At 47.4% G+C, this 26,707-nt stretch overlaps 2 long non-coding RNA genes across 2 annotated transcripts in view; both read right to left on the bottom strand.

Moving 5' to 3' along the window:
- The window catches only part of LOC139232865 (uncharacterized), a 72,528-nt gene that overhangs the window by 33,737 nt on the left and 12,084 nt on the right, over positions 1-26,707 (bottom strand). The window lies entirely within an intron of this gene.
- On the bottom strand, positions 12,340-12,824 carry LOC139232858 (uncharacterized). Its single transcript, XR_011588085.1, has 2 exons — positions 12,722-12,824; positions 12,340-12,499 (listed from the first exon to the last, which is right to left on the bottom strand). It is a non-coding gene; the product is annotated as an uncharacterized lncRNA (long non-coding RNA).

The raw sequence follows: 26,707 nt of genomic DNA, 5'->3' as shown, positions 1-26,707 counted from the left end.
GCTGGTTTTCGGGGAGCAATACACATGCATCGAAAACCGACTTTTTCGATCTGTCAAGATTTCTCTTGACAGATCCTCCGCATGCCTGGGTGAAGGCCTTTTGAATGGGAGAGATTGGGCTATTTGCCCAATTTATGCCCAGCGAATTTCGTTCAAACTTTTACGTCTGATAAAAGCAGGCGCTTAGCTTACTTTTTACCAGTATTAGAGTTTTAAAACATATAAAAATTACATTTAAACACTAATTTTTTATATTAAAAACCCTGTCCATTAACATAAGTTTATTTTTAACACTATTAAAACACATTTTTTTGAAATCTCCAAAAAAAAATTTTTCTAAATCATTTAATTACATTTAATTTCAATTAATTTTAAATATGTGAGGTGCTTTATTTATTTATTATGCTGTGTTTCGATGTTTATGGGGACTTTCTCATTAATAGGAATGGGAGTCTGTACAAACAGAACTCCCATTTTTATTAATGAGAATACTGCATTGTGATTGGTGGTCTCGGCCCAAATGATTCCAGCTTGTACATACATATCTGAAAGGCATCTTCCCATGCGCTGCGCAATGAATATAGGCTTCCGACTGGGATCCTACATTCCTCTGAGATTACCAGGTACTTCTGTAGATTTTTTTTGGGTCGGCGGCATTCATACGAAGGAAGCCTCCAACCGCAATATTTCCCCCATTGTGTATTTCTGAGACATGGTTTGATGAAATTGATGGCACAGAAAATCACCTAAAGGGCTACAAGGGTTTCAGAAAGGATAGGGTAGGTCAAAGGGGAGGTGGGGTTGCTATTATCAGTGAGAATCTAACAGCTAGAGAGAGACTTGATATTGCCTCATCAGGTACAGCTGAAGCTATCTGGGTTCAAGTGGACCTAGCAGGGATTAATTATCAATAATTGTTACAAGGCCCCTGGGTCAGATACCTGAACGTGATGAGTTATTATGGAAACAGATCACTAATGCTTTTAATATAAAATGCCACCTCTGGCTGGTGGGTGATTTAAATTTTCCTGGCATCCAGTGACACGACACCTGGGAGTCACTGGCCAAAGACCGCCCTAGGTGGAGGAAGAGCATCTGGGAGGGAGCTGAGCATCTCGAGTCTCGTCACCGAGAGCATGCAGAAACCAAACGCAGGCAGCGGAAGGAGCATGCGGCAAACCAGACTCCCTTCCCTATCTGTCCCACCTGTGACAAAGACTGTAATTCCCATATTGAACTGGTCAGTCACCTAAGAACTCACTTTTAGAGTGGAAGCAAGTCTTCCTCGATTTCGAGGGACTGCCTATGATGATGATGATGATGGTTTACCTGCTGTTGTGGTGAGAAGTAGAGCTGAAAAATGTATTGAAAATATACAAGACTGTTTCCTGACTCAACATGTTAATGAAGAAACTAGGGATAATCATATATTGGATCTGGTGTTTAGCAGTGAGACTGCCCTCGTATCAGGCCTCCCTGTGGGGGAACATCTGGGCAACAGTGACCACAGCATTAAACGGTTCTCACAACACCTCTTTTAAGGCACTGGGCCGGTTGAGTAAGTGAAAATCCCAAGCTAAACAGCCGGCCTCGGAGCTCCCTCAGAGAGGCCTCGGGGGAAAAAAAACACCAAAAACATTCCCAATACATAACTCAAAACACCACAACATAAATCTAAAAAAAAAACAATCACACTTACCCGAGGTTGACATTACTTATCTCACTGCGGCCGCTACAGCTTGGAACGCCAGCATCCACAGGCATTCCCACCAGGGCACTCTACGAAACACTACAGATCGGTCGGCAGCCAAAAATCGAGTCGGTGTCGCAACCAGGGGCATTGCACAGCGGCTCGCCTCTTCCAAGTGATAATGCTCCGAACCCTCTTGAAACCGGTACTGAATGTCCCGGTGGGGTGTTGGAAGCTGGCTGCCTGCCCAGAAGTGCTTACCACCGCTAAGAGAGCCGACAGAAGACCGAAAATCCAGGCCCTTGGATTCAGAACTGACTGGCAGGGCGCAGGCATAGAGTTGATATAGATGGATTTAGATCTGTTTGGAGACTGGTTACCAGTGGTGTCCTGCAGGGATCAGTGTTGGAACCATTGCTTTTTACTATTTTTATTAATGATCTGGATTTTGGGGTTGGGACACAGTTAGCAAATTTGCTGATGATACCAAGATCTGTGCGAGTGTTAGAATTGTAAAATATGCTCGTCTGCTTCAGGCAGATCTTAATATGTTGGGAGACTGGGCTCAAGGCTGGAAAATTATGTATAACTTAGATAAGTGCAGTATTATGCATGTGGACAGAAATGCTCAACATTCATACACCTTCCAGGGAAAGGCATTAAAGATGGTGGAGATAGAAAGAGATTTGGGCATTCTAGTGCATAAATCCTTAAAGGTACATGAGCAAAGCCGTGCAGCAATAGCTAGAATAAATAGGGTGTTAGACGTATCCATAGGACAATTGAGTATAAGACAAGGCACACTGTTTTGTCCTTGTACAAGACCTTAGTCAGGCTGCAGTTGGAATACTGTGTCCAGTTTTGGTCTCCTCACATGGTGGGTGATATTGAGGCTCTGGAAAGGGTGCAGAAGAGGGCAACTAGACTAACTCCAAGTCTAAAGCATCTTGGTTATCAAGATAGGCTAAAAGAGTTGGGACTCTATACCGTGGGGCAGCATAGACTATGGGGGGGATATGATTGAGATTAATAAGATAATGAAAGGAATAGACGGTGTTCCACCTGACAGTTTGTTTCAATGAAATAGATTAGGCAGGACCAAGGATCACAAATTTAAGTTGTATAGGGCTAGGTCTAGATTAGACATCAGGAGGTCATTCTTTTCCAAGAGAATAGTAGACCGCTGGAACAAGCTGTCCTTTCATGTGCTGGATGCAGACTTGCTGAATTCCTTCAAGCAAAAGCTGGATTTGCTTCTGGCTGCGACGGAGAGCACCTCTTACAAAAGGTAGGTACTGCAGGGAAGTTAATGGGCAGAGTGAGCTCCTGGACTAGTTTTGATCGCCTAGATGGGTCAGAGAGGAATTTCCCAGATTTTTTTTCCCAAATTAGCCTAGGTTTCTAATCTAGTTTTTTCCTCTCCCAGGAGATCACATGATTTTGGTTGGGGTGGAGTGCGTATGTTAAGATACATAAGATATCGGAATTGTGTGGGACAGGCTGATGGACCAGATGGTCTTTACCAGTCCATCATTGTTCGTATGTTCATATGTGGTACACTCATAATAAAGGATGAAACGGAGTACTGTGCACAATGAGCAAGTGTGACCTTAACTCCTTTAATAAGACTCCAGAGTGCAGGTACCTCGTGGATGGCCCGCTTATATACTGTGCTCCCAAGGGATGCTGGGATCCCTTGGGACGCCAACAGGTGGGCCCTCTGGTGGTCGGGTGTCATACAGGTTACACAAGGTTAAATACATTACATCACTCTCCTGTGAAGTCAACAGTATACTTATTTACAAGGTGAGATGATCTGGGGCTTTACGCTCCCTTGTCGATCGTCTCATGATAGTTGCCTGACCTGCTGAGTATTCACACCATTTTCTGTCTTCTCAGAGGCCTTCCTTTACCATCTGAGACCTTGAAAGCCTCCAGCAGCACTACATATACACTTAAAAACTTTTAACATGTATTGCACATGCTACTACTTCAATAAAAAATTTAAAACCAGTCAAAAAGCTTAAATAAAAGATGTGTGTGTCCTTTTACAAAGTGCTGACACCACCTCTGTCAGCCTGTTTGCATGATGGGTTTACCTGCCGTGCTTATTTTCCCAGCTGATTTCAGTGCTAAGGTCAAAGTTCGCCTTGGTGAGGTTAAGTCGGCGTGGACATCATCAAAACGCTATTATTTTCTAGGACAATACTACTTACCAGCAATGCTAATGGGACCACGAAAATGGAGGAGATTTTGGGATCTGCCACCAGCTGGTATAAGAGCGGCAGTCGCTTTTTCTACATTACGCCGTGTTAATGGGTGACCATAAGGTAGGGAATTTCTACACCACAATTTCTAAATTTGTGGATGACACCAAATCGGGGCACGTAGTCAATGCTAAGGAGGGCTGCAACAATTTGCAACAAGATATTAAGGGGGGGAAATTGCCCTCAGAAAAAGACCCGTTAGACTCCAATAGTGACGCTATCTAGTCGCTAATGATCCCAAAAGTACATACATGACAATAACCCCCTCTGAGATATTAACACGGTCTTTTATAAATTGAGATGGTCCGGTGTTTTACGCTCCCGGGTTGACCGTCTCAGTTCAACTCCAGCCTTGGGTGAGTGTTCAGAGTCTGTTGTGACTGGTGGCTGGGTGGCTGACCTGGTGGGAGTGGCAATGGCCATGTCAGGGATTGAAAGTCCATTTTCATTGAACATGTCAGTGATTGAAAGTCCTGATTCACTGATGAGCACTGAGTCCTCTGATGACTGGGGGTAGGTTGGTTGGTCGTCGATTGCCTCGTCCTCTGACAGTTCCGGTTCATCTGTGTGCCGCAGCTTTGTCTGGTCCATATGTTTCCTGCATGTTTGCCCATTTTTGAGCTTGACAATAAATACTCTGTTGCCCTCCTTGGCCATGACAGTACCAGCGATCCACTTGGGACCCTGACCATAATTCAGAACATATGCAGGATCATTTACAGAAATATCGCGTAACACCGCTGCACGATCATTATACCCTTGTTGACTTTGTCTTCTATATTCAACATGATTATTCAAGTCAGGGTGTACAAGAGATAGCTTGGTCTTAAGAACTCTCTTCATCATTAGTTCAGCAGGCGAGATCCCGGTAAGCGTGTGTGGTCTTGTCCTGTAACTAAGCAGTAAGCATGACTGGTGGGTCTGCAGTGACTCTTGGGTTATTCACTTCATACACTGCTTTGTGATTTGGACAGCATGTTCTGCTTGCCCATTGGATGCAGGTTTGAATGGTGCTGATCTTACATGTTTGATACCATTGAGTTTCATGAACTCTTGAAACTCCTGACTGGTGAAGCACGATCCGTTGTCGCTAACAACGATGTCAGGCAGAGCATGTGTGGCGAACATGACACTGAGATTCTCAATGGGTAGCTGTGGATGTGCTGGATGACATGATTATACACTCTATCCACTTCGAATATGCATCCACCACAACTAAAAACATCTTTGCGTTTTCTTAGCAGCATGTTGTTGCGTTTTCTTAGCAGCATGTGCAGTGGTTCTAATAAGGTGCTCAAATTAGGTAGGAAGTTACCGAAGTAGTTGAGTAGACCCAGGAACGAATGCAGCTCCATCACATTCTGCAGCTTGGGTGCATTCTTGATGGCCTTAGTTTTCGTGTCCATGGGCCTGATGCCGTCAGCAGCAATTTTCCTCCCCAGGAAGACGTACTTCGAGCATTTCAGTCTGAGTCCCACTTTGTACAGTCAATGTAGAACCTTTTCCAGGTTGTTCAGATGTTCCTCGGAGTCACGACCTGTGATCAGGATGTCATCTTGGAACACAACGGTTCTGGGAACGGACATCAGTAGACTCTCAATGTTCCTCTGAAATATTGCTGCAGCCGAGCGCATTCCAAAAGGGCACCTGTGATAAATAAACAGTCCTTTATGCATGGTAATGCACGTAAGTCTCTTTGATGTCTTTGTCAAGCTCCTGTGTCATATAGGCCAACGTCAAATCCAGTTTGGTGAATGACTTCCCCCCGGCTAGCATTGCAAGTAAGTCATCAGCCTTCGGTAACGAAACCCTGTTGATCGTAGCCTTGTAGTCTCCACAGATTCTGACTGTGCCATCACTTTTCAGCACAGGAATAATGGGGCTGGCCCTTTCATTAAATTCAACCGGTGATATGATCCCTTCACGCAGGAGTCTTTCCAGTTCGATTTCAACCTTCTCCCTCATCATGTACGGAACTGCCCGAGCTTTATGATGGACGGGTCTTGCATCCGCGACCACATGGATCTGCACCTTGGCTCCCGTGAAGTTGCCGATGCCTGGTTCGAACAGCGAGGGAAACTTGCTCAGTACTTGGGCACATGTATCTTTCTCCGACCATCAATCCTCTAAGATTGTGCTCCCGCCCGCCAGAACAACTGTTGGTAAAAAGGTGGTCTGAGCTGGCTATAAATCGGGCAGCAGGGAGAATCGCACTGAGTACTCCAGTGCTGCACATCCCGGGTAGCGTCCATTAGCTGCACCATTATCACAGACTCAGAATGAGTTCTCAGATCGACATTAAACTGCACAGAATGACTTCACAGATGTGAATGAAAAGTACTCTGTTGAAGTACAGGTGTGGTATAGGAAGTGGCAATGAGTTTCGAAACACAGTAAAGGCTCCATGGAGATGCGCTGCAAGGGTTTTTAGACCATTGCAAGCAGAACATAGTTATGGACAGAATGTGATTGCACAGATGGTATGAGCTTATGTCAAAGAATATAGGCTGTTATGTATTTGTAAAGCATGTACTCCCATGTTCCGCCACCAGGGAGCTCATCCCCTGGAGTCCCATGGGGTCCCAGCATCCCTTGGGAGCACTGTATATAAGTCAGCCCCTAAGGCCTGTTCCTCACTCTGGAGTGTCTTATTAAAGACTGAGGTCACTGTTACTTTAACCTCCCTGTGTGCAGCCTCATCTGTGTGGCGACGAGAATACGAATCCAACGCAAAGATGCAGCAAACTGTGGGCATCCTGGAGAAGTTCTCAAAGGGTGAGGACTGGGAAGCCTATGTCGAATGGCTGGACCAGTACTTTGTAGCCAACGAGCTGGACGGAGAAGGAAGCGCTGCAAAAAGGAGAGCGCTCCTCCTCACAGTCTGCGGGGCACCGACCTAAAGCCTCATGAAGAATCTTCTGGCTCCGGTGAAACCCACCGATAAGTCATATGAGGAGCTGTGTACACTGGTTCTGGAGCAGCTTAACCCGAGGGAGAGCGTGTTGATGACGAGGTATCAGTTCTACACGTGCCAGCGATCTGAAGGTCAGGAAGTGGCGAGCTACGACGCCGAGCTAAGGCGACTTGCAGGACAATGTGAGTTTGATGGCGACCTGGAGCAAATGCTGAGAGACTTTTTTGTACTGGGCATTGGCCATGAGACCATCCTACGAAAACTTGTGACTGTAGAGACAACGACCCTCAGTAAGGCCATTGCGATAGCACAGGCGTTTTTGTCCACCAGTGATAACACCAAACAAATCTCTCAGCACACAACTGCTAGCAATGTTCATAAATTAACTGGAACTGTGTTTGCGAGCAGAAATGTACAGGGCAGAACCCATGGGTCTGCAACTGCCAGCAGGCCTCAGGTGACCCAGATGCAAGGCAATTCACACCTTCTTGGTGTTGTGGAGGCTTCCATTCAGCCTATTCATGCCACTTCAAAGGGTATGTTTGCAAGAGCTGTGGAACAATGAGGCACCTCCAACGAGTTTGCAAATGAGCTGCAAGTTCTGCAAAACCTGCTAATCACCACGTGACAGAGGAAGATCGGTCCATGGTAGATCAAAACAATTTTGAGCCTCAGAGAGAGGAGGCAGATGCTGAAGTACACGGGGTGCACACATTTTCGACGAAATGTCCACCTATAATGCTAAACGTAAAATTGATTGGCTTACCTGTAGCCATGGAACTAGACACTGGCGCAAGTCAATCCATCATGAGTAAAAAGATGTTTGAGAGACTGTGGTGCAACAAGGCATTCAGACCAGCCCTGAGCCCCATCCACACGAAACTGAGAACGTACACCAAAGAGCTTATCACTGTCCTGGGCAGCGCCGTGATCAAGGTCATCTACAAGGGCACGGTGCACGAATTGCCACTCTGGATTGTCCCGGGCGATGGCCCCACACTGCTTGGAAGGAGCTGGCTGGGCAAAATCCGCTGGAACTGGGATGACATTCAAGCGCTATCACATGTCAATGAGGCCTCATGTATCCAGGTTCTTAACAAATTTCCTTCCCTTTTTGAGCCTGGCATTGGAAACTTTTCCGGGCCGAAGGTGCCGATCCACTTGGTCCCAGAGGCACGACCCATTCACCACAAGGCGTGAGCAGTACCTCACATGATGAGGTAGAGAGTGGAAATCGAGCTGGACAGGCTGCAACGTGAGGGCATCATCTCCCCAGTGGAATTCAGCGAGTGAGACAGCCTGATTGCTCCAGTACTCAAAAGTGATGGCACGGTCAGGATTTGCGACGCTTATAAAGTAACTATTAATCGTTTCTCGCTACAGGACCAATATCCGCTACCTAAGGCAGATGACCTATTTGCGACGTTGGCAGGAGGCAAGACGTTCACCAAGCTCGACCTGACTTCGGCCTACATGACGCAGGAACTGGAGGAGTCTTCGAAGGGTCTCACCTGCATCAACACGCACAAGGGCCTGTTCATCTACAACAGATGCCCGTTTGGAATTCGGTCAGCTGCAGCGATCTTCCAGAGAAACATGGAGAGCCTACTCAAGTCAGTACCACACACGGTGGTCTTTCAGGACGACATATTGGTCACGGGTCGGGACACCGGCGAGCACCTACAAAACCTGGAGGAGATCCTCCAGCGACTGGAGCGCATAGGGCTGCGGCTGAAGAGGTTAAAATGCGTCTTCATGGCAACAGAAGTGGAGTTTTTGGGGAGAAAGATCGCGGCGGATGGCATTCAGCCCACAGACACCAAGACAGAGGCTATCAGAATCGTGCCCAGGCCACAGAACGTTACGGAGCTGCGGTTGTTCCTGGGACTCCTCAACTATTTTGTTGACTTCCTACCGGGATTAAGCACCCTTTTAGAGCCACTACATGTGTTATTGCGCAAAGGTGAGAACTGGGTACAGGGAAAAAACCAAGTAATTGCTTTTGAGAAAGCCAGAAACATGTTATGCTCCAACAGCAGCTTGTATTGTATAACCCGTATAAAAGACTTGTGCGAGCATGTGACACGTCGTCGTACGGAGTCAGGTATGTATCACAACAAGCTAACGTTGCGGGGAAGTTGCAACCTGTCGCCTATGCTTCCAGGAGCTTGTCGAAGGCTGAGAGGGCCTACAGCATGATTGAGAAAGAGGCATTGGCGTGTGTGTTCGGGGTAAAGAAAATGCATCAGTACCTGTTTGGCCTCAAATTTGAGCTGGAAACCGATCACAAGCCCCTCACATCTCTGTTCGCTGAAAACAGCCCGCATACAAAGGTGGGCACTCGCGCTATCAATTTCTAACTAGACCATCCGCCACAGGCCAGGCACCGTGCTCTCAGTCGGCTACCATTGCCCACCACGGGGGTGGAAATGGCACAGCCTGCAAACTTGTTGATGGTGGCGCAATCCGCAGACTTGTTGATGGTCATGGAAGTGTTTGAAAATGATAAATCACCTGTCACGGCCCACCAGATTAGGACTTGAACCAGCCAAGATCCTCTGCTGTCCCGAGTAAAAAAACTGTGTACTGCATGGGAGCTGGGCCAGCATCCCCGTTGAAATGCAAGAGCCAATCAAGCCATTCCAGTGGCGAAAGGACAAGCTGTCCATTCAGGCAGACTGTCTGTTGTTGGGTAACCGCGTAGTGCTACCAAAAAAGGGCAGGGAGACGTTCATCTCAGATCTCCACAGCACACACCCCCGTATAGTAATGATGAAAGCAATAGCCAGATCCCACATGTGGTGGCCCAGTATCGACTCTGACTTAAGTCCTGTGTACGGCAATGCAGCGTGTGTGCTCAGTTGAGCAACGCACTCAGAGAAGCACCACTAAGTTTGTGGTCCTGGCCCTCCAGACCACGGTCGAGGATCCATGTCGACTATGTGGGCCCGTTTCTCGGTTAAATGTTCCTGGTGGTGGTGGATGCTTTTTCAAAATGGATTGAATGTGAAATAATTTCAGGAAGCACTGCCACTGCCATCATTGAAAGCCTGAGGGCCATGTTTGCCACCCACGGCCTGCCTGACATACTGGTCAGTGACAACGGGCCATGTTTCACCAGTGCCGAAGTTAAAGAATTCATGACCCGCAATGGGATCAAACATGTCACCTCGGCCCCATTTAAACCAGCCTCCAATGGGCAGGCAGAGCGGGCCGTACAAACCATCAAATAGAGCCTTAAACGAGTCACAGAAGGCTCACTCCAAACCCGTCTGTCCCGAGTACTGCTCGGCTACCACACGAGACCCCACTCGCTCACAGGGGTGCCCCCAGCTGAGCTACTCATGAAAAGGACACTTAAAACCAGACTCTCGCTGGTTCACCAAACCTGCATGATCAGGTAGAGAGCAGGCGGCAGCAACAAAATCTAAACGATGGTCGCACCACTGTGTCATGGGAAATTGATCTGAATGACCCTGTGTATGTGCTAAACTATGGACATGGTCCCAAGTGGATCGCGGGCACGGTGATAGCTAAAGGAGGGAATAGGGTGTTTGTAGTCAAACTAGACAATGGAAAAATTTGCAGAAAGCATCTGGACCAAACGAGGCTGCGGTTCACAGACTGCCCTGAATGACCCACAGCAGACACCATTTTTTTCGAGCCCACAACACACACCCAAAGGGTCAACGATACCACGCCGGACCAGGAAATCAAACCCATCACACCCAACAGCCCAGCAAGGCCAGGCTCATCTAGCAGCCCTGCAGGACCAACAACACGCCAGCCCAGTGAGGGCACAGCCAACACACCAGAAGAGACATTTGTACTGAGGCGGTCCACCAGGGAAAGAAAGGCTCCTGACCGCCTCACCTTGTAAATAGTTTTCACTTTGACTTTGGCGGGGGAATGATGCTGTATCTCTGTAAAGCATGTACTCCCATGTTCCGCCACCAGGGAGTTCATCCCCTGAAGTCCCAAGGGATCCCAGCATCCCTTGGGAGCACTGTATATAAGCCAGCCACGAAGGCCTGTTCCTCACTCTGGAATGTCTTATTAAAGACTGAGGTCACTGTTATTTAACCTCCCTGTGTGCAACCTCATCTGTGTTAGGAACACAATACAGGCAATAGTAAAATCATGTAATGCTCTGTCAGGCGGCAGGATGTGATAGTGAAAACAGCATGAGTTCAAGTAATAAGACAGAAAAAGATATATAATGGACTGCAATGTCACTGAGGAACATATCATATCAGGGGTGGGTTTCCGCGATGTTGGACCTAAGAAAATGTGGACTAAAACACAAGCCTTAATGTGTGCCCTCCAAGTTGTGCTACTGCCTCTCATTCAATGGCAGCCTTCCTGCATTGGTCACCCTTATGTGTTGTAGCGTAATCGCCTGATGACAGCACCCATGAAAGAGTTGAATCATATGTGGACGGCAAGATATTCCTCAGCCAGCAGTACACCTGAAGGAGATTTGTCAGTTTCTCAGCTGGTACCCCAGATGATGTAAAAATGAGACACTAACCAAGAGTAGGTGAACAACGTGACTGTATTGAATAGTGCAGCATGCCAAAGTGACAGAAGATACAAACAATTGAATTCAACATATGCACATTATCTCAGAAACCACTCAAGTCACATTCACAACGATCCATGTGAAACAATAGCTACAACTTAATGAAGAGTCAACAACATCTCCACCACCAACACCCACCCCTCTACCCATTACCACCACCTCTCTTCCACCACCCCCCCCTCGATGTGAGGCCCATCGTCATGTTCATGGCTGCACCTTCATCACGGCGACCTGCTCCCCTGCCCCTCACCGTCACTGCTCCATGGCGTTGTGCAGGAGGGTAACTGCTGTGTTCGTCTTGGAGAGCGTGTAGGTGGCAAGATGGAGGCCGTTGGCATCTCTGGCTCCTCGGGATCTGTCGGCCTCGATGGTGTGGGCTCAGGAGGTTGCATGACAAAGCCCGAAAGCATCGATTGCCACATGGCATCTACAGAGTCGGTGTTGCGCTCCACCGGAATTGTGAGCCACGACATACTGGCAGTATGCTGCTCAGCAAAGATGTGGATGCTGGCAGCTATCCCAGCCATGGTCTGCAGCAAATCTCGAGCTCGGTCGACGCTTGTCCTCGACAGCTGGACCATTTCCTAAATTGCTGTGAGCCGTCCAGCATCCGCTTCGAATTGTTGCATCATCCTGGGTGCTTGCGGCTTGGTGGCTTTTCCGGCACAGCCTCTGTGCCTCCCAACACTTATTCCTGGGACGTCTGTTTCGAATCCTAAAAGGTCAGACCCCGACACCGATGTTGGCCGAACAGGTGGCACACATGTCAGGAGGCTGGAGTCCTCCTCTTGCAGCTCCTTGAACTCATGTGGTTTGAACACTGGCACTTCTCCCTCCTCGCTCTCCTGGTCTTCGTGTCTCTGGGTGGCGGAGGTGGATGCAGTGGATATGGGTGATCTTGGGGCAGGGGGGGGATTGGAGGTGAAGCAAGGAACTGGTGTGCTGGACTGCTGACAACATCGAGGTGGAAGGCGTTGGTGTCACACACTACCTTTGGGTGTCAGAGGTAGATGGGGTGCATTGCTCGGGGCTGTCCAAATCAACATCTGCAAGTAGAGGACAACATTTAGGTGTACAGCTGGGATGTGGGGTTGCTCATGCTAACATGTGATCCGTAACATTTTACATTCTTACTTCAAGGACTTCCATCGCTACATGAGCACACCATTAATGGCTGACACACAGTGCGTTAAACGGCTTTGGACTTAACATTGCATGACCTTGCATGACATGAGTGTAACGCAGACCGGAGATTAGTGTAAGCTTACAATGCTGTAGCACAGGATCTGTAGCACCCTTTGTGATGGCACGGGGGGGTGGTCCACCACCAACACCAAGGCACGCTCCTCTAGGCTGGTCAACTCGATGACATCTGGTGAGCCCCGTCTCGTGCCACTCAGGCTTGATGCATTGGCTGATCTTTTCTTCTGCAGAAAGAATAGTTGCAGCCTTTCCCATTTTGCTCCTGCAAAACACACACATACACACACACGCAGACATAACTGCCACAGAACCTTTTGGAGTAGTCCAGGAGTGTAACAATAAATGTTTACTCACTATTTTGCTGATGCCACCCCATCGTTCCATTGTTTCCGACACTGGTCTCCATCCCACACAATGTTGCCCACTGAGGCCTCACCAATTTCCCTCCAATGGCGTCTATATTCGGGTGGTGGAGGCTTGCCACGACCATCCCGGGTGAGGTTTTTATCATGGCGCTCCACCTCAAAAACAAGTTCCTCCAGCTTCTCCTCATTTAACCTGGGAACTCTGGGCTTCCCTCCTTCAGACTTCTTGGAAGCTTTTTTTGCACTCATTATAAATTCCCTCGATGGCGGGCTGATAGTGATGATTTTGTTTCTCTCTCTCCAAGTATGACCTCTCTGCAACTGGCAGGTGCAAGCGAGTAGCGAGCTTTTATGAGCATGCGCAGCTGTGCCATCAGCCCGAATCGCGGCAAAGGTGATGTCATTGCCCACAAGAAACTACAAAAAAAATCCCAAATCTTGTGCACGGCCTCCGATGTTTGCCAAGTCGAGAGGCCTGCACCTACCATCCACCGCTGCCGCGGTCCGCTCACGCTCGCTTACGGCCGCCGACTCCCGCTGCCTGCCGCTGCCACTGCTGCTGACAGAACCGCGGCAAAACTCCTGCCCGGCTGGCCCCAGCAGCAGCAGGTGGCAAAAACTGAAGTTTCGCCTGAAAACCGCTGAGAAATGGGCGGGCCTCAGCTCTCACCAGCTTTAGGCCCTAAATGCGGTAGAGGAGCAAAGAGATCTGGAAGTACAAATACACAAATCACTAAAAGTAGTAATGCAGGTTAATAACGCCATTAAAAAAAAAAGCAAACTATGCAATTGGGCTTATTTCTTGAGGGACAGAATTGAAAAGTAGTGAAGTTATGTTAAACTTGTATCGAACCTTGGTTGGACCACAAATGGAGTGCCATGTACAGTTCTTGTCACCATATTATAAAAAGCATATGGAGGAACTGAAGAAGGTGCAAAAAGGATTTACAAAGATGATATCAGAAATGTGGGGTTATGTCAATCAGGAAAGGATGAACAGGCTGGATCTCTTTGCTTTTGAAAAAAAAAGGATGACCTAATTGATGTCTTTAAAATTATGAAAGGTTTTGATAGAGTGGATGCAGAGAGAGTGGTTCCACTTGTGGGGAAGAGCATAACTAGAGGCCACCAATATAAGATAGCCACTAAGAAATGAAATAAAGAATTCAGAAGAAACTTCTTTACCAAGAGAGTAGTGAGAATGTGGAACTCGCTATCACGTGGAGCGGTTGAAACAAATAATATAGATGCATTTAAGGGAGAATATGAGGGAGAAAGGAATAGAGGATTATGCTGATAGAGTTAGATGAGGAAAGATGGGAGGAAGCTCAAGTGGAGCATAAACGCAGACATAGACTGGTTGGGCCAAATAGCATGTTTCTGTCCTGTATATCCTATGCAGCTATTCCCTTGCAGTTCTGTCATCCAATCATTACATCTTGTGTATTGTGCTGCAAATGGAGACTGCAGCTGCCTCCTACTTTGCCACATTACTGCAAGCAAAAGGACAAGACTGGGCATCACTGGCTTTCCAATTGGTTCATCGGCTCATGACTTTGGTCTACAAGATTTCCAAATGTCACACTGATTGGTTCACTGAAGCTCACAAAGAGTAGACATTACAACACTACTCCATAGAAATGTTAACATTCCATCATGCCCATAATTTGTCTGCCTAATGGTTACTGTTATATATGTATACTTGTATTTACTCTGTACAGCCACCAGAGGGCTCATCCCCTGGAGTCTCAAGGGATCCCACAATCCCTTGGGAGCACAGGTGTTTAAGGAGGCTTCACAGGTTGGAGAGGCATTTTGGAGACCTGCAATAAAAGACTAAGGTCACAGTTTACTTTGAGCTCAGTCTGACTCTTTCTCCATACACAACAACTGCCAATGAGATACAGATAGCGAACCAAAGATGCAGAGAACAGTGGGCATCCTGAAGAAATTCTCGGAGGGAGATGATTGGGAAACTTTTGTGGAGCGACTCGACCAATACTTTGTGGCCAACGAGCGAGATGGGGAAGAGAACGCTGCAAAACAAAGGGCGATCCTCCTCACTGTCTGTGGGGCACCAACGTATGGCCTCATGAAGAATCTGCTCACTCCAGTGAAACCCATGGAGAAATCGTACGACGATTTGTGCACACTGATCCGAGAGCATTTGAACCCGAAGGAAAGTGTTCTGATGGCGAGGTACCGGTTCTACACCTACAAAAGGTCTGAAGGCCAGGAAGTGGCAAGTTATGTCGCCGAGCTAAGACGCCTTGCAGGACACTGCGAATTTGAAGGACATTTGGAGCACATGCTCAGAGACTTTTTCGTACTTGGCATTGGCCACGAAACCATACTTCGCAAACTTTTGACTGTAGAGACCCCAACCTTGAGTAAGGCCATAGCAATAGCCCAGGCATTATTTGCCACCAGTGACAATATGAAGCAAATCTCTCAGCACACAAGTGCTGCTACAAGTACTGTGAACAAAGTGATGTTGTTTTCAAATCATAACGTACAGTGCAGGCCACGCATACAGCAGCTACACGTCCGCAGATGTCTCAGAGTCCACCATCAAGGGTGATGAATGCAAGGCCATTAACACCTTGTTGGCGCTGCGGAAGTCATTGTTTCCATTCATGCTGATTCAAAGAGTATGTTTGCAATGGCTGTGGAACAATGGGACATCTCCAACGACTCTGCAGGCAAGCTGCAAAGCCTGTTAAACCTGCAAACCACCATGTTGCAGAGGAGGACAGATCCACGGAGGATCACGACAAACCAGAGCATCAGATCGAGGAGGCAGAGGTATATGGGGTGCACACATTCACCACGAATTGTCCCCTGATAATGCTGAATGTTGAACTAAGTGTACTCCCGATATCAATTGAGCTGGACATAGGCACGAGCCAGTCCATCATGGGCAAAAGACTTTCGAAAGGTTGTGGTGCAGCAAGGCCTCAAGGCCAGTCTTAACTCCAGTTCGCACAAAACTAAGAATTTACGCGAAAGAACTGATTCCTGTAATCGACAGTGCTACCGTAAAGGTCTCCTACGATGGAGCGGTGCACAAGCTACCACTCTGGGTGATACCAGGCGATGGTGCCACACTGCTCAGTAGGAGCTGGCTGGGAAAGATACGCTGGAACTGGGACGCTGATGACACTTCGTGTGCCGAGGTCTTAAACAAATTTCCTTCGCTGTTCGAACCAGGCATCGGGAAATTCCAAGGAGCAAAAGTACAGATCCACCTACTTCCGGGGGCGCGACCCATCCATCACAAGGCGAGAGCAATACCGTACATGATGAGAGAAAGGGTAGAGATCAAGCTAGACCGGCTGCAAAGAGAGGGCACAGAAAACTGCGCCGATGCTCTCAGTAGGCTGCCATTGCCCACCATGGGGGTGGAAATGGCGCAGCCCGCAGATCTAGCCATGGTTATGGAAGCATTTGAGAGTTAGCAATCACCCGTCATTCCCCTTCAGATCAAAACCTGGACAAGCCAGGACCACTTATTATCTCTAGTCAAAAGCTGTGTGCTTCACGGGAAGCTGATCCAGTGTCCCAGTGGAAATGCAGGAAGCGATAAAGCTGTTCCAGCGGCGCAAAGATGAAATGTCTATACAGGCAGACTGCCTTCTGTGGGGCAATCGAATAGTGGTCTCCAAGAAGGGCAGAGACACCTTCATCAATGACCTCCACAGTACCCACCCAAGCATCGTAATGATGCAAGTTAGATCCCACGTGTGGTAGCCCAGTTTCAATGCGGACAGAGTCCTGCATGCACAGATGCTATACATGCTTGCAGTTAAGCAATGTACCCAGGGAGACGCCACTAAGTTTATGGTCTTGGCCCTCCAAACCGTGGTCTAGGGTACACGTCGACTATGCAGGCCTGTTCTTGGGTAAAATGTTCCTTGTGGTTGTAGACACATACTCCAAGTGAATTGAATGTGAGATAATGTTGGCTAGCACATCTGCTGCCACTACTGAAAGCCTGCGGGTCATATTTGTCACACACCGCCTACCCGATATCCTGGTGAGCGACAACGGGCCATGTTTTACCAGTGCCGAGTTCAAAGAGCTCATGATCCGTAATGGGATCAAACATGTCACATCTGCCCCATTTAAACCAGCGTCCAATGGTCAGGCAGAGAGAGCAGTGCAAATCATCAAGGCTTGAAGAGAGTAACGGAAGGCTCACTGCAGACTCACCTATCCCGAGTCCTGCTTAGCTACTGCACGAGAGCACACTCACTCACTGGGATCCCACCTGCTGAACTGCTCATGAAAGGAGCACTTAAGACAAGGCTCTCGTTAGTTCATCCTGATCTACATGAACAGGTAGAGAGCAGGCGGCTTCAACAAAGTGCAGACCATGATAGTGCAAATGTGTCATGCGAGATTGAAATCAATGATCCTGTATTTGTATTAAATTATAGACAAGGTTCCAAGTGGCTTCCCGGCACTGCCGTGACCAAAGAGGGGAGCAGGGTGTTTCGGGTCAAACTTTCAAATGGACTCATTCACTGGAAACACTTGGACCAAATCAAACTCAGATTCACGGACTATCCTGAGCAACCCACCTTGGACCCTACATTTTTTGATCCCCCAACGTACACACCAGTGGCAACCGGCACCATGATTGAACACGAGGCAGATCCATCATCCACAGCAGCCCAGCAGGGCCCAACACACTAGGCAGCCCAGCAAGGCCAGCTGCACAGCAGCCCAGCGAGGGCCCAACAAATGATTCAACAACACCAGCTTTGACACCGAGACTATCAACCAGGGCAAGAAGGGCCCCAGATCGACTCACATTGTAAATAGTTACACTATTGATTTTGGGAGGGAGTGTTGTTATATATGTATACTTGTATTTACTCTGTACAGCCACCAGAGGGCTCACCCCTGGAGTCCCAAGGGATCCCATAATTCCTTGGGAGCACAGGTATTTAAGGAGGCTTCACAGGTTGGAGAGGCACTCTGGAGACCTGCAATAAAAGACTATAGTCACATTTTACTTTGAGCTCACAGTGTTCAGTCTGACTCTTTCTCCATACACAACAGTTACCACCTAGAAAAGTAGCCGTTTTTACCATTTTGCCCTTGAAGCAAAAATTTGTTACTTTAAAAGGGATTCCAAAATTGGTTATAAGGTGTGTCCTGAACGAATAAACTCCATGGTACTTAGAAAGTTTTACATTTCAAGTCTAGAACTTTATTTTTACAATTTCCATTCTAAATTTCTTGCCATCATCTCTCACTTTGGGGAAAATACCTGAAAAACATTTGGGGGCCGAAATTGGTAAAGGCCCCTGTCCACCGATGGCCGCCGAGGTACCTGACAGTACTTTGGGCAGGGTTTTCATCAAAAAGGTCCTTGATAGGGTGGTGAGTGGCAAAAGAGGGACTTATGCTGCCAATCTGGGCGGCAGCCGGCAGGAGCTCCCAATCTCGGCGGGAAAGACGCTTGCCGCCCAAGTGCCGCCGAGGATGGAGTCGGGCCCACGGAGGGTCGAAGACCTGAAAAGGAAAATCATCATCAAAAAAAACATTGCAACACCTTCAGGCGACTCCATCCAGGTAATTCGCTGTAAAGAAAAAATGTAAATAATGTTTACTAACCCTTTTTTTTCAGTTCTTTATACTCCCCGTCGGGGATAGAGCAGCCTCCAGCCAATGGTTATAGCGTCAACTCCCACCCGCACCAATATGGCATCTCAGCGGGCAGGAGATCACTTGCGCCACTTCGCCAGCCGCTGACGTCAGCGGGTGGTTCCCGGCGGTTCTCCCCTCCCGCCCGCTCCACACCAAATGGAAAGTGGCACTGGGTGCAACTTCAAGAGGAATGTCGGCGGCAATGGGCGGCAGTGGGCAGTAAGGCCATCAATTTCGGGCCCTTACTTTCTCAAGTATTCACCTTTTTTTAAAGTAACAAGTACAATATGTAAAGAATTACAATGATGCTTCCTACTTGCTCTTTTTTCTTCCATGTTGCATTTAGGAAATGTCTGTTATCAGTTCAACAATGCATTGTTTGTTTGTTACTGTTTTTAAAAAACCCTATGACCCAATAAACATGGTTCTTTGTATTACCTCATGACCATGCCTTCTCGCAATTGCAATAGCTCCAGCCTGGTAGCCTTTCTTTTGTGTCCACTTTCAGTTTATTTATGATGTTTTCCACTGCTTTATGTCCTTTTCTTTATTTCCCTCCAGATTTTGTATGAGAAACTAACTTGTCAAGCGTGATTATAGAAGTTGAAAGCAAAAATTAAAATAAAATTATTAACATTCTTACTGATGGCGCAGAAGAGAGAAGACAGTCACAGTACTTCACTGCAACTAAAGTAAATGTCAGCCACAACACCATCAGTGTTTGGTGGCAAGGAGATAAGGTTTGTGTTTAACAGATTCCCCAAGATAAGGCATAACCATTATTTATGCAGTGATGATTTTGAGTTCCAGATCAGAATGAGCTCTTCAACTGACATGTTACGATCATCATTGTGGCTAATAATCATCACTAAATTTTCTCTATAATTATTAATAGTTATTATTTTGGTAAAACCTATTTTGTGCATATCTATATCTGATACTGTCTTAGCTGATGCTACCAATCTAATATGCTGTATTTAAAATACTTTGCATGATATAGTCTCCCTGAGCAATTTATGGCTATTGTCTGATGTGTTAACGCACAGGTTAAGTGTTGCAATCAAAAACATGTTCTCACTCTCAAAATATAGATTCAGTTTCCACTTGGATTTCTTTGAAAAATGTCTAGCAACAGCTACTATGTCAAAGGACATAGAAAATGTTCTCTTTCTGGCACTTGAATATGAGTACTGTCAGATGATATAGATTGAATGTCGTTGCAAGTCATTTCCTGAGTGAATTTTTAAACAGCCTCAGAAAATTGACGTTTCTTTATCACAGACCAACAGATGTGTTGGATGTTAACCAAGTTGCCCATTTTCTAAAGCTACAGTAATTTGGGGCTTATCTTTACTCAATGATGTTGTAGCCAAAAATAGTAACATCCCATTCAGTTGTATTATGCTGTATAAAATGGGTACATGGAATTTTTTGTTAGTTGTGCAACTATTTCATCTCATCTGTGACTTCATCACAACATTGCAGTGTGCACAGATTATATCAACAATCAGAGTGGCATTAGCTGCAAATCTTTCCCCTTCTTGACTATTAGACAGGAATATACAAAATGGAGCATGTTATCATCTGGAATGAATCCTGAAGCTGAAATCTGAAACCCAAATGACTCTAAACTTGTAACATTCAAAAAAAAAGAAATCAAATATTTTACGATTCAAAATCTTTACTAAAGTGTCTGTTCATAAATGTGATTTTGTGTTTTCCAAGTCAGCATAAGAATCTATGACCGGAATGTTCTGTACCTGGGCGGGTCGGGTGTGAGCTGCTTACATCCCATTGCAGAACACGATTTTGCATCAATGGGGCCTATTAAACCTGCCTTGCGCATTCCTTGGCCCAACTAAATGGGGCGGGTCTGATGGGGTTACCCATGACGTGTTGTCAGATGGTAGATTCACAGGATCCATGGCCACATTACATTTGAAAGGTCATCTAGGATTGTGCAGTTACTGCACTCAAGGGTTTGATTGTTCCAAACAGTTGGTGAGATGACTGCATGGAGGCAGAGGGCTGCACCCAGGTTCTCTGATGACTCCATCCAGATGCTTGTGGAGGGAGTCAGAGCACGCAGGGAGGTCCTCTTCACTTCCAATGGAAGAGACTGCCCCAGGAGACCAAAAGAGCCTGGCTCCAAATAGCAGAGGTGAACAGCAGGGATGTGGTCAGGAGGACCTGGGTGCTCATTAGATCAGGAAAGGGAATACAAAGCCACATTCAACTTCATCCTGCTGTGCCTCTCATCACATCCCCATCACTCTGCCTTCCCTACCCTACTCCTGCACATCCTTACACCAATTTCCCTTCACTTCCACCTGTCCCTCTCTCTCTCTATCTACATTAACACATCCCCATCTTACTAGCCACCCCTCACACTCCCCCTCATCCTAGTGCAATCATACCAACTAACAGCACACAAGGAGGCCACTTGGCATTGCCACCCACTCCATCATAGTCTCCCTCTAAAGACCTAAACTATCCATTCGTTACACTCATCCCATCACTCTCACTCAACCTTCTCTTCTTTCCCTCCTTGCAGGTAAAGAAAGGACACAATAAGAAGGAGAGGGAGTGCACTGGCGGTGGAACGCCATCATTTGCCACCCTCACACAGCAGAGGAAGCTGCGTTAGAAGTATCGGGATGCGTCTAGCAGCTCAAGGTGTGAGATGGGGAGAGGGGGACAGCTCAGCAAACTGATGACAAAATTACATATCAAACAGCTACATAGCATTGATCAGTCACTCATATGGGGGGCTGATGTCATCAGTCACTGAATGTCATCATGTACATAATGGTATAACTCATCTCTTTAATCTTCCACAGGTCCATCAAGAGCACCACTACCCCTCCCACCCCATTGTTCAGTAGGAAGAGGAAGACGACTTCTCAGAGGAGCCCCCAGCCTCTGAGGGTGCACCGTCACCAGACATAAGTGCACTCAGAACCAGCGCAGAGACGTACACCTCGGTGGGTGCAACGTGAGATACAGTAGTGTTGTCACCTGGTGTCTCACAAGTCACAAGTGATCAAGAGCAGATGGTGGAGACAGGGACAGCAGTGGAGACTCCTTGCAGGAGGGCACAGGATGCTCCCAGCTCTGCTCAGTTGCATGCAGATGCTGAGCCTCAGGGGCCATTCAGAAAGAGGGCAATCCTGTAGGTGCAGCGAAAAATGCAGGAGGCTCTGACAGGCTTTGCAACCGCGATGTCTGCAAATGTTCAGAATATGGAGGAGTCCATCTCCACTATGTCGCAGGCGATAATGACTGTAGGCTTTTCCATGGATAGGATGGCCACCTGCATGGAGCAGCTGATGTGCCACTCACATGAGCACATGCTAGCTATAGAGAATAGATGGGAGAGTCTCATAGACCTCCTCTCTTGGAGGGTTGGGTCATTTTACTACATTATATGCACTATATAAATACATGTTGTTGTTGTTGTTGCTGTAGACATGGGTCCTCATGGCCCCACTGATGTGCAGCAAGGTGCTCTCCAGCTCATCATCATCATCATTATAGGCATACCCTCACAATCGGGGAAGACTTACTTCCACTCGTAGAATGAGTCCTTAGGTGGCTGAACAGTCCAATGTGAGAGCCACAGTCCCTGTCACAGGTGGGAAAGATAGTCGTTGAGGGTAAGGGTGGGTGGGACAGATTTGTTGCACGCTCCTTCTGCAGCCTGCGCTTGATTTCTGCAAGCTCTCGGCGATGAGACTCAAGAAGCTTAATGCCCTCCTGGATGCACTTCCTCCATTTAGGGCAGTCTTTGACCAGGAACTCCCAGGTGTCGGTGGGCATATTTCACTTTATCAGGGAGGCTTTGAGGGTGTCCTTGTAATGTTTCCGCTGCCCACCTTTGGCTAGGTTGCCGTGAAGGAGTTCCGAGTAGAGCGCTTGCTTTGGGAGTCTCTTAACTGGCATGCGGACAATGAGGCCAGGTTAGCGGAGCTGATCAACTGTAGTCAGTGCTTCAATGCTGGAGATGTTGGCCTGATCAAGGACGTTAATGTTGGTGTGCCTGTTCTCCCAGGGGAATTGTAGGATCTTGCGGAGACATCTTTGGTGGTATTTCTCCAGCGAATTGATGATCCATACATAGTCCATGTCTCTGAGCCATACAGGAGGGCGGGTATTACTACAGCCCTGTAGACCATGAGCTTGGTGGCAGATTTGAGGGCCTAGTCTTTGAACACTCTTTTCCTCAGGCGGCCAAAGGCTGCACTGGCGCACTGGAGGCGGTGTTGAATCTCCGCATCAATGTCTGCTCTTGATGATAAGAGGCTCCCGAGGTATGTGAAATGGTCCACGTTGTCCAGGGCCGCGCTGTGGATCTTGATGACTGGGGGGTCAATATTGTGTGGCAAGGACAGGCTAGTGGAGGATCTTTGTCTTACAGATGTTTAGCATAAGGTCCATGCTTTCGTACGCCTCAGTAAATACGTCAACTATGTCCTGGAGTTCAGCCTCTGTATGTGTGCAGACGCAGGCGTTGTCCGCGTACTGTAGCTCGACGACAGAGTTTCGGGTGCTCTTGGATCTGGCCTGGAGACGGCGAAGGTTGAACAGCTTCCCACTGGTTCTGTAGTTTAGTTCCACTCCAGCAGGGAGCTTGTTGACTGTGAGGTGGAGCATGGCAGCGAAGAAGATTGAGAAGAGGGTTGGGGCGAAGACACAGCCCTGTTTGATCCCAGTCTGGACATGGATTGGGTCTGTAATGGATCCATTGGTGAGGATCACGGCCTGCATGTCGTCGTGGAGCAGACGGAGGATGTTGACGAACTTTTGGGGGCATCCAAAGCAGATGAGGACGCTCCATAGATCCTCGCGGTTGACAGTGTCAAAGGTCTTCGTAAGATCGAAGAAGGCCATGTATAAGGACTGGCACTGTTCCCTACATTTTTCCTGCAGCTGTTGTGCTGCAAAAATCATGTCCGTTGTGCCCTGTAGGGGATTGAAATCCGCACTGTGACTCTGGGAGGAGCTCCTCGGCCACAGGGAGAAGATGGTTGAGGAGGACTTTAGCCACAACTTCATGCTAGCAAGGAAGTGCAGGTGGCCCATGAGAGGGATGATGGTGAGAATAGACATGGAAGTGGGGGCTCCTCTCAAAGCGCTCACATTTCTCCCTTATTACCAACCCCTCAATCAGAGCCCCAGATGCCTCCCCAGAATCACAAGAAGAGCAGACTTTGGTGGGGCCATCACAAGTTCCAAAACCCAGAGAATGTTGCCAAGAGTGTCTAAACAGGTGCAGCATGGAAGTGAGCAGGCAGCCTCTACCTCTGCTGAAGCCATTGGGGTAGCACCTCGTAGAAGCAGGCTTAAGAGAAAGATGACAAACTAGTAGATTTACAAGGGTAGCCATGTGTTTTATTCAATGTTTAATGTCAAGTTTCCGTTAATGTGATCTCAACAATAAATAACTTTATTTTTACCACTTTCCATTCTTGGAGAAATTTATGTGCACCTTTGGAAGTGGCTTAGTGAGTTGCAGTGAATGGTGAGATGTAACGATAGCTCCACCAATGGTGACTGGATTGCTCATTGTGGGAATGGTTTACGGTGTTGCTTTGGGGTGGTGCCAAACTGGCGCAACATGTGGCAGCCAGATGGGTGTACTGCGTAAAGTCAAGTAATTCCGACCATGATGAGGCCTTCCCTGGCCTCCTGGGCAGCAATATGCTCGGATGCTAAGGGCCTCTGTCCTGTGCAGCATTAGGAGGTTGCGGAGAAAGTTGTTGGTGGTGTTGTTGGTGCTGTTGGTGGGGCTCATCGTGGTCAGATTCTGAGGACCAAGGCGAGACAGTATAAATGGCACCCAGGCTGATGGATAGATGGCAGGCCAAGTAGAGTTGACAAAAGCAATCTGTCAATGGTGAGAGAGATTCTTCCAATGAGGTGACACTGGATGGAGACTTTGCTAGAAACACTTGCAGCCTGCAGAAAGTTAAATGTGGGCTGGCAATGTAGTCAGCAACAGTTTCTGCCTAGGGAAAATGATCAGCTGTGAGATCGGAGCTTTTATAGTACATTTGATACTGTCAAGTACTCAACTCCCGCATCAGGTTGACAGCCATGGTTCCTGAGCTGCTTAAATCCCGTGACTATGCATGAAAATTTGAAATGTAGGGGAAGAAATGATTGAAGGGTCTGTCAAGAAGCTTATAATAATTTCAATTAGGTCGCCTGACTCTGCCAGTTGGGTCGGTTCCGCAATGGCAAAAGTGTCCGAGGGGACAGGAATGATGGCAGGTTCCCGATTCACGCCAACTTATTTCAAATTTTCCACCCAACCTGCCTCCGATCGCGCTCGCACGGACTCCAGAAAATTCCTGCCTAAATTTTTCTCTAGATTTGCAGAGCAGCTGGGTTGATGGATACTGCCTGATGGCTGAATGAAATTGGCTCAAATAGTGAGAGTGACTCTTTTTATGTTTATTGTGTATTAAAGTGATATTTGTTTGTTTTCTTTTTTGCTTCAGGTTTTCTGGTAGATGTGGGGAGTCTTCCCATAAACTTTCTGGTGGTCTAGAGATTGAGGGTGTAATGTATGCACCTGTGAGTGGTTTGTAGAGCTGTTGACCCCCGGCAACCAAATTTTAATTTGATTTTATATGTTTTAAAGTTTAATTTGTTTTAATTGCCGGATTTTTAGTGTCCCCCTCCCCTTTTATAGGGAGCACTTGTAAAATATATGGTTTTAATGCCCCCCCTAAAGAAATCACAAAAAACCCACAAAAAACAAAAAAAATAAACAAAAAGCATTTTTTTTAAAAAGAGGCAGTTAAGTGTCTGGAGTGTTCCCCAGATCGGGGGGCACTTGATCTAACGTTTATTTTGTCCCCCCCCCCCCTAAAAGAGTTGTAGAGCTGTTGACCCCCGGCAACCAAATTTTAATTTGATTTTATATGTTTTAAAGTTTAATTTGTTTTAATTGCCAGGTTTTAGTGTCCCCCCTCCCCTTTTATAGGGGGCACTTGTATATATATCTCTTGTTTTACTGCCCCCAAAAAAACCCACAAAAATCACAAAAAAAAAACCCAAAAAAGGGCATGTGAAAAGTGTTTAGAGTGTCCCCCAGATCAGGGGGCACTTGATTTAAGGTTAATTTTGTGTCCCCAAAAAGAGTTGTAGAGCTGTTGGAGGCGTGGTCTAATCATTTGGAGCCTGGAGCAGTGAGGGAAGGTGCTCCTGCTTTTGCTCCTGCCTGAGGCTTGTGTGAACCCTGAGACCAGCCCAGGAAGAGGAGGAAGGGGCTTACAACACTTCCAATCATCCAGAGGGAGAGGAGGAGAGCAGAATTACAACATCTTTATTACTGCTTCAGAGAGTTGGAGAGAGGGGGAATAACAACAACCTGAGGAAAAACATCCAGAGTGGAAGGAGGGAGAGTCAGTAACGTTCTACAGGTGGGTGTACTGGTGCATTCCCTAAAGACTTTGTTTTATCGGCGGGGGGAGGAAAGAAGATTTGCTTGAGGGCCGGAACATCGTGGAGGGTGTGTGTGTGTGGAAGTGTGTGTGGGGGTCTTGCTAAAAACTAGGCCCCACACACCACTGAAGCACCCCTCCCCCATTGCCTGGCCTGGGTTAGCTAGAGCTACCTGGGTAAAGACTTGTTAATAACCCCAATTAACGTCAATGGGAGTGCTGTGTCTGGGTAGCTCCAGCTGCCCCAGATGAAGACATCTTCTCCCCCCACCCGAAGACCATCCACAGAGACTTTGTATTTACACCTGGGGAGTGCACCCCAGCAATACCCACCCAGCACTTTGAGGGGAGACCTGCCCTCACAGCTTCCCTCTTTCCCACCCCCTCTCTCTCTCTCTCTCTCTGTCACTCTCTCTGTCTCTCCCCTCTCTCTCTGAGAGCCCCTTTCTCCTTAATTAAAACAAATTAAGACAACTGAGCAGAGGGAGCAAGACCCTTCCCCAATCGTCAACTAGGGGAGAGGTGTGCCTCATTAAGAGCTCCCTCTGCTCAAACATTAATGAGGCCATTTAAGACC

This window comes from Pristiophorus japonicus, chromosome 2, assembly GCF_044704955.1.
Source record: "Pristiophorus japonicus isolate sPriJap1 chromosome 2, sPriJap1.hap1, whole genome shotgun sequence".
NCBI classification, from domain to species: domain Eukaryota; kingdom Metazoa; phylum Chordata; class Chondrichthyes; family Pristiophoridae; genus Pristiophorus; species Pristiophorus japonicus.
This window is presented reverse-complemented; position numbering and strand designations above follow the sequence as displayed.